General features: G+C 32.8%; 1 long non-coding RNA gene across 1 annotated transcript; it reads left to right on the top strand.

The window, feature by feature from the left end:
• Positions 1-3,253: 3,253 nt before the first annotated feature.
• On the top strand, positions 3,254-6,236 carry LOC145630668 (uncharacterized). Its single transcript, XR_014112168.1, has 2 exons — positions 3,254-3,482; positions 5,536-6,236. It is a non-coding gene; the product is annotated as an uncharacterized LOC145630668 (long non-coding RNA).
• The last annotated feature ends 2,871 nt before the right edge of the window (positions 6,237-9,107 follow it).

The raw sequence follows: 9,107 nt of genomic DNA, 5'->3' as shown, positions 1-9,107 counted from the left end.
ACATTTCAGTTTTGGGTAATTAGCCTTTGACGAATTTGCGGATGAGTGTAGGCGTCGCTCGAAGTGCGCCTACGTTCAAGCATGGTGTGAATATGCTTGGCACTCATAGGAAGTGGGAATTGACATATACGATTAGGGACAAGGGAAGTAGGGAGCTGCCAACAAGTTTTTTAAGGAACTTGTAAACCGTTCACGGATCACAAAAGGCAACCACGATTAAGGGACAACGATAGGCAACAACGATTGACCCGTGAAGGTTACACCCCATTCATAATCCATGAGATTACTAACTCCATATGGTTCGGAACCACAAAAGGAGGATCGGGGATGATGGTACGAACTGAGTCATGGAGTCACATTCGCTCGTATTGGCCTCTACTCGATTCTTATAGTGAAAAGTGATTCCTGCGATCTCAAAGGCATACAAACAGAGTATTCAATTTGCTCCAAACTATTATTAAGCTAAATTGGTTGAATATTAATGCAACACATAATTCTAAAATATTTGTGATCACTTGAATTAAACAATAAGATTAAAAAGGAACCTAAACTGGTTGTCCAACTTATCTTATTAGGCGTGATTTTCAATTACATATTCCCTTTAAACATGCAATATGGTGATCAAAAAATAATAATAGAATAAACATTAATATTGGAAGCAATTTAACAATAATAGCGTTAGTCAAATCAAATATAAATAAACCTAATCATGATACTAGCAATAAGAAAATAAAAATAAGAGTAACTAAGTGATTAATTACTCACTTTCCGCGTTTCCTTTAAATTGCTACATCATGAATAAACTGTTAGTAACTTCAATTAAAATATAAATCAACTTGAAACAATTAAATTAAATAAATGTAGATTTGATTTGGTCCAAACCTTCAGTCAATTATACCTTTCACGCCTTGGTTTAAGTATAGAACTTTGGGTATTATATGGACTCCTTGGAGTGCTTAGGGGAAGTATCATGGAAGAATATGGAGGCTAGTGTTTAGGCTAAAGAGGGAGAAGAGAATTATTTGATGATCGACCTTGTTGATGATTGAAAAAGGGGTGATATGACCTCTATTTATAGAGAAAAAAGAGGGGTCGAAGAATTAAGATAAGATCCGAATTAAATCGGAATAAAACTCGATAGACTACAGTTTTTGCGGTTTTTGTTTTTATCATATCTTTTGATCCAGAAATCGGAATAAGATGAATAAGATATCGTTAGAAATCTCTTGAAGTATAATTTCAAACCCAATTAGAATCAGATTAGAATATTTTATAGAATAAAAGATATGACCGAAATAGTGAGACGGTATCAGTTTTGGATAGAGTTTGATATTTTATTCATATCTTTTCTGTTATAGCTCGGAATTGATATTATAATATATCATTGGAAAGATAATTTCAAGGGCTATCCAACCATATAAAATTTGGATAAAAAATATGAGGCAATAAAATAATATCTATCTATCTTTGAATGTCTTTCAATTCGAATAAAATTAGGACTTTTAAAAAAAGGAGTTTTATTCAATTTCAAACTCTATAATCTTATCTTTTCAAAACGGATAATTAGGATCTTTTAGAAACTTATAGAAGCTTCCAATTAATCCTAATTGGTTTTGGAATGAGATTAAATAATTTGGACCCACCACTTAAACATTGGGTCGTAGGTAAGGTGGGCTTAGGTTCGGTTTGGGCTCAATTTAATATTTTGGCCATAATTTATTCGTTATAACTCGGATTTGGGCTTATAATATATAGTTGGAAAGCTCTTTTAAAGCCCCATCCAACTATGTAATCACTGGACCCAGATTATGGACCAAAATAAACTGGATTAAACGTTTTTATAAAAAGGACACTAAATGAATTATTTTGGGTTTAAAGGCACGAAAAGAGGAAAATAAGTTATGGTTTGGGGAAATGGGATAGGATTTGGGTTGGTTTTATGAAATGGAAATATAGATTTAAGCACTCCAAGATTAAACACTCAACCCGACCAATAATGGTGCTGAAAAGTTGTTCATCATCGGGTTTGGTTTTGGGGAGACATTTTTAGGTGTCCACAATGAGCCAGACCCATTTAAGGTTGTTCCACGTCCAGCCATGTTCTTTTAAAAATAAAAAATTTGACATTGAAAGTTGAGGTTAAGGGGATACTAGTGCTCTGTCGGGATTTTTTAGGGTTAACATTGGAAGTGAAAAGGACTGTTTCACTTACACTATGGATGAAAGACTACAAGTGACCGTAATGGTGGATGGATCTTGGCATAAGAGTACAGGGAATGCTGGTATGGGATGGGCCTACTCCCTTGACAAGACTATCTTTTTGGAAGGGGGAGGGGACTTTGGTAAAGCGTTTTCAACACTACATGCGGAGGTTATGGCATGCTTAAAAGCGATACATTGGGAAAGGATGAAAGGACACCAGAATCTACTTATTTTTACAGATTTGATGGCTCTTATACAGTTGATTCAACAACCTAGAAGAAGGGAAATAAGGATGCTCTGGACAATCCAAGATCTGATTCATTCAGGAGAGAAGCTAAGGAACTGCATTTTCTGGAAAGTAGGAAGGGAACAAATTACTCTTGCTCATGAGATTGCTAATAGGTGTAGGGTTAATTTACATAGTTTTGTGCATTAGTTCCTTTGTTTAGTTGTTGTTGTCAAAAAAAAAAGAAAAAGAAAGTTGAGGTTAAGAACGTAAAGAAATGGAGGAACAAAAGAAAGCACTACTACAAAAGTGACTTTAGGTAACACCAAATGGTATCACTTTGATGGTTAGAACCTTAGCTAATCATAAGTAACACTTTTGTAACACTTTGACATCATGTAACACTTGATTGTAACACTTTAATTTGATATTAAATAACACTTTATTGTAACACTTTGATATTAAGTATCACTTTATTGTAACACTTTAATTTTTGGTACCAATTAGTTATAAATTATAATATTAAGAATATCATTTGACCATATTGCTATTATATATAACATTAACAATTCATTTTAATTGTAAGCTTTACATATAATTAACATTTTACAATTAGTAGAAAAACACAAATGGATACCAAATCTAGATTAAAAAAAAAATCCGGCTTCATTGGGCTCGAACTCGTACCACAGGTTAAGGATACCGTTTTTTCCCAAGTAAGTATCCCCAAAAAAATTAGAACAGCTCTGACATTCAGATCTCTTTCTCTCTCTCATTCTCCTTTCTCTTTCTTTATTTCTCTTGACTCCACCATAGGCCGACCACTCTCTCGCTCTCGCTCTCTCTCTCTCTCTCTCTCATTCTTCTCCCTCCTCACTCACAAGTGGCGGCAATGGTGTTGACGATGGTCACGAGCCATAACGACGGTACTTCGAATTCTAGGGTTTCGATTAGTTGTCATGGTATGAGTTTCTTCAAACTTTCCCCTTTAAATTCCAAAATTTGGGCTCTTTTAGCACCTATGAACGTCGCACCACATCATTGCACTATCCAGGTAGGCTTTCGAATTTTTCTTCTCATGCAATAATTTGGATCGAATTAATCAATTTAATAGCTGTTTTTGTTAATCGATTTTTTTAATTAAATTGTAATCATTTGTAACAATTCAATCGTATTTTTCGAATTGCAGTAATTTGATTCTAATTTTAGGTGGATTAAAAGAAAATTCAAAGTTCTAATTGTAGGTAGGGCTGTACAGAGTGCAGTTTAGACCGCACCAAACCGCAATTTTGCGATTTGGTGCGGTTTCCAAAATTATTGAGACCAAATCGCACTGCAAACCGCACTGCAAACCGCACTTTAGTACGGTTTGCGAATTTTATACTATATTTTCATTAAAATTATATAAAAGAACTAAAATATATGACCTAATTTTTTACTATTAGTTAATTAAAGGTTAATAAAAAGAGTTTAATATTTAAATTATCAACTATTAATTATAATATAAAATAAAAATTTTGTTTTACAAAGAATAATTACATTTTTAATTAAATACGGTTAAACCGCAAACCGCACCGCACCAAACCGCATCTTGCGGTGCGGTTTGGTGCGGTTTTTGTAAAAGTGCGGTTTGGTGCCGTTTGAAAAAATTGCAAACTGCACCGCGAACACCCCTAATTGTAGGGAAATGATTTAATTGATTTTTTTTTTTTAATGCAAATAGTATAGTTCATCAAATTGCAGTATGTAATTTCATTCAAGTTACACTTAATTTATCGAAAGCTGTGAGTTTTCTTTGATTTTTGATATCCCATTGTAAAATTTTCAATCTAGGGTTTATTTTTTGGTGCTGATTCAAGGCAAGGGGTAACAGTTTAGGCTTTCTAAAAATTAAGTAATTTCTAAAAATTGCAGTATGTATATTGATCTATGTTGTGAATTAGTGGCTTAATTAGAAACTATGTATTGTAATCACCACTTTCTATTAGTGGTTAAGATATTTCATAATATAGAGTTAGATGCCCTATTATCATACTGGGGGAAGTTGAATTTGAATAGAGTTAGATTTTCAGAATAGCTAGCTCTGGTTGTAATAGATTCTGAGAAGTTGAATTTGAAAGTTGTTAAAGGGGCATTAATAATTTTGATTGCTTTTATTGGGAGTTATTTCTTGGTAGTTATTAGCTTCTACTAGCTAGCTATATACTCAGATGTCTTTTGAAGCGCATAATGGCTACTGGGTATTCTTGAATGTGCAAGCCATCTTCAATCAATTTAGCAAATATTCTTGTCAATCTGCAATTTTGAAACCGAGATAACATTTGTAAATTCATTAGTTTAGTCCTCAGGATAATATGCTGGAGTAAATGTACAGGTCTCTTTGTCCTCCTTTGCTTAGTAATAGATAGTAATACTGTTAAAATATGTAGCAAACCACTTTATGTAAAGAGTAAATCAACTAGATGCATACTTTCATATAGAGGAAGTTTATCATTATTAAGCCCCCCAAAAAAAACCAATATTAGTGATCAGATCTCTGTATATCTACAACATTATTGTGTTTGATTTTTCCTTCCACTTACCAAAACATCCTTGCTAGGTATCTAGATATATCAATCATCAGCTAGCTAGCCAACCAATCTTACATAGAAAATTTGCCTTGATGACTACTACTCTCAAAATGTCATACACACACCCTTTTATGTTGGATCTGCATTGAAGGAATGTATTTCAACAGGACATTGGTGGAGCTAACAGTAGTTGATAGATTTACTCCTTTTTTTAAACAAAAATAAAAATAAAACTCACCCCATGACTCTTCTATTAAAGTCATCTGATATCATTTATAGTAACCGCTATCTCATCAACTTGAGGCCTGACCACCGAGAGACACTATTTTCACACTAGTCTCATATTTCCTTTTTTAGCTTTTGTTCCACCTTCGTTTGATACATAGCATGTATCGTAGGAAGATGTTATAATGTGCTCTTAGTAATTAACTTTGTCTCTTTCTTTTTCTTTGTTTCCATATCCCTTTCTCATTTCATTTACATTTTTTGTCATCATTTTGTTAAGATATATTTTACTATAATTTGGAACTGTGACAGGACCCAAGAATCCTTTTTGTTGTACTTCAGTTAAGGTGTGTCATCAAATTACCGAAAAATAATGCTTAGATCAACGGTTGTAAGGGAGAGATTCAACGGAATGAAAAATCCAATAGGAAATGGATTTGGATATGATGCAGACGACACAACAACAGATTAGAACACGTGTCGACCAACATCGAGATAAAGTAGCACAACAATTTAAGAGCAAGGTAGTCTCTTCTATATCTAAAAATTCCGCATTGAGATTAGGCAAGTCTACTGAACAGGGAAAAAAATCATTCCATAGTAAGCAAGATGAGGAGGTTGAGATTGAGAATGGTGTCCAAAGTAAGATAAGGCAGAGTAAGGCAATGGTGTTTTGCTGTTGTTACTTCTGTTTTTGCTTATAATGATGTCTATGGCTATTTGCTACTATTTTTGGCTGCTACTACTGTCTGCTGCAACTGCTGTCATCTGGTATAAATGGATGTTGTTTTCGCTAGCTAGCTGCTGCTTTCTGCTATGATTACTACTGCTTTGTACAACCGCGTTGACTTTTTTTAGAAATTGGAGGTCTAGAAGAGACCGAAGTTCAATTTATTTTTATTTTGATTATTAGATTGTTTAGCCAATCAAAAAAATTGGTGTTTATCATTTTATGGATGTTTTTTGTAAGAGCATGAAATAAATTTTTTCGATTCAAATTATTGTCTATTGTATATGTTAACTTCACATTCGTTGTTGTTGTACATATTAATATTATGTTTATATTTTAAAAAATAAATAAATAAATAAATAATAATAATAATAATAATAATAATAATAATAATAATAATAATAATAATAATAATAATAATAATAATAATAACAATAATAATAATAATAATAATAATAAATGTTACCTATTCATTAATAAGGTGTTACGTTAATTTTCTAAAAGTGATACATAATGTCAAATAAATTGCTACTATATGTCAAAACATGATTGAAAAATGTTACCTAATAATCAACAAAGTGTTACATTGGTTCGAAAAAGTGATACATAATGTCGAATAAAATGATACTATACGATTGAAAAATGTTACTAAAGATAAATAAGTGTTACATAAGAAATAAAAAGTAACACTTATGATACCAATAATATAAAAAGTGTTACATAAGAAGGCTTGTAGTTACACTTTTTAAAGTGTTACCATACATTGCCCAAAGTGTTACATAAGACCTAAGGTAACATGGGCGGATGTATCACCCAATAAAGTGTTACCTATTGTCTATAATAACACTTTTACCACTTTATGTAACACATTTTGGGTGTTACTTGAGGTAATTTTTGTACTAGTGAAGGGATTGTTCAAATGGAAGAAAAAGAAGAAATAAGAAAGAAAACAAATAAAAGAGGTTCAACTAAAAGAACAAATTAAAGAAAAACCTCCAACTCATCTACTGCCCATGCCCCATAAGCAAGTTAACCTCAATCATTTGGTTAAAATTTTTATTTACCCAATAATAGAATGGTAGTAGTAAATTTGAGCCTTTTTTTAATAAATCAAAATTTAACTTATTATTAGAAGAGCACGAAAAGTTCAGATTATTTATGTTCATTTTTCCAAAAGAAAAACACTCTTTGTAACACCTCGACCCCTAATCAGGGTGTGGCCTATTGTCACGAATTGCATATATGGGACCAACAACTATCCTCACAGACCAACACAAGTCATTCCGGCCCATTTTGTCCTTACTCATGCACACCTTAGGAAAACTTCCTAGGACGTCATCCATCCTATACTAATAGTCTAAGACTAATCCCAGCCAAGCACACTTAACTAAGACGTATCTTAGCATAAGAGCTCCTTACAGGAAAGATGTATCTAATTAAAATCAGTAGTATATTAAGTTCTTTTAAGGCAATCATGAGGGCTATTACACTCTTTGTCTTCAACATTCATAACAACATAAGCTAATCGGTAAATCTCATTATTACCATCCAATGCAATTTCATAAAGCATTATCACTTTTAAATATGCCCCATCAACATCAATTAGGGGTCTACAACCTCCAATAAACCCCTTACATTGTCCAAAAAAAAAAGACGAATAGGTTGATGAATATATTTACCCTTGGTATGCTTTCACTTTCATGCCAAGCTATACAAATGCTGTAGATTCTGGATTACTCACATAAGCATATGTAAGTAATTGAGCATAAGACTCGCCATGCCCACCAAAAATTTAATCAATGACAAACCTCTTTAGCTTATACAAAGAAGTCATCTTCATGTATATATATGCCATACCTCTTAAATATCAACTTATTCAATGCCTTTTTTGGAATATCTCAATTATCCCTGATATCTTCCATGATGTTTACTATTATCCATTTAACTATACAAATTGGATTATATGTCTCAAAACCCTTGTTGTGCATATCAGGCCAACTCTTCTTTATAGCCCATGTCCTACCATTTGCAAGCCTGCTAGCATGTAATCTCCATTCCCAACACTAAGTATAACAAGTAATAATTGTGTACTTGCTATTGTCCGCATACACTAACATTCAGAGCAAAACCTTCCTGAACAACATAATTTTTCAGGGTTTTTTTAAGATGACTTTTTTCAATGAAAAGCATCCAAGGTCTAAGCTAAATTATGCCAAAGTCTTTATCTTCATACATTTTCCCATTTTTATACAACTTATTACAATAGTTGTCATCATCATCATCAATAAGAATATACCAATGTGAAAGCTCCCAATTGTCTTGTATGTGTGAAACCCTCCCAACATCTTCTAACTCATCTGCAAGGATGACAGAATTGTTAGGGATCACTTTTGGTTCAGAATCACCACTGTCCTCACCTTCTTCATAATCTCCATCATCATTATCATCACTCATATAAGTATTTTAATACTCAAAGAAAACTTTTCTTCTCATAAGCCAATTACTTGTTTTGGATTTTTGTATTTGTGGTGGCTTGGGCCCACTTTTCTCGACCAAACACCTATTATAAATGTTGTGATTTTTGGCATTTTCCTAGCAAATAGGGTAAGATCATTGTCTGTTTTGGTATTTGGATCAATGACAATGTTTTTTGGATCAGTTTCAGTGGTGTTTGGATCAATGGAAATGTTTTTTGGATCAATTTCAATAGTGTTTGGATCAGTAATAGTAGGGTTAGGTTCAGTAAGTGGTTTAGCAAATTTAGGATTCCTTCTCAGAGCAAGGGTCTTGAAAATAGTTTGTAGTGATTAAGGAGATGGTGGTATTTTCCAATAGCAAGTGTAATAGCTTTGGCCTTTCCTTTACTCTTACTTGCTTTAGAAGTGCTAGCTTTCTCCTTGCCCTTGCCCTTAGCTTTAGCCTTAGCCTTTTTAGAAAATTCTTAAATTCCTTTGATATATACTCCCTTCGGTTTTAAATACTTGCTCCATTTCTATTTTTTGCACTATTCATTTGTCCTACTTTGACTAATGTTTGTGATTTATACATAAGAAGAAATATAGTCTTGTGGGTACTTGTTGAAATCATCTCGATGAATAGATTATTAATTTTCAATTGTTAGAATTTATACTTATTGACAATCAAAGATATTAGT

This window comes from Chenopodium album, chromosome 5, assembly GCF_948465745.1.
Source record: "Chenopodium album chromosome 5, dcCheAlbu1.1, whole genome shotgun sequence".
NCBI classification, from domain to species: Eukaryota; Viridiplantae; Streptophyta; class Magnoliopsida; order Caryophyllales; family Amaranthaceae; genus Chenopodium; species Chenopodium album.
This window is presented reverse-complemented; position numbering and strand designations above follow the sequence as displayed.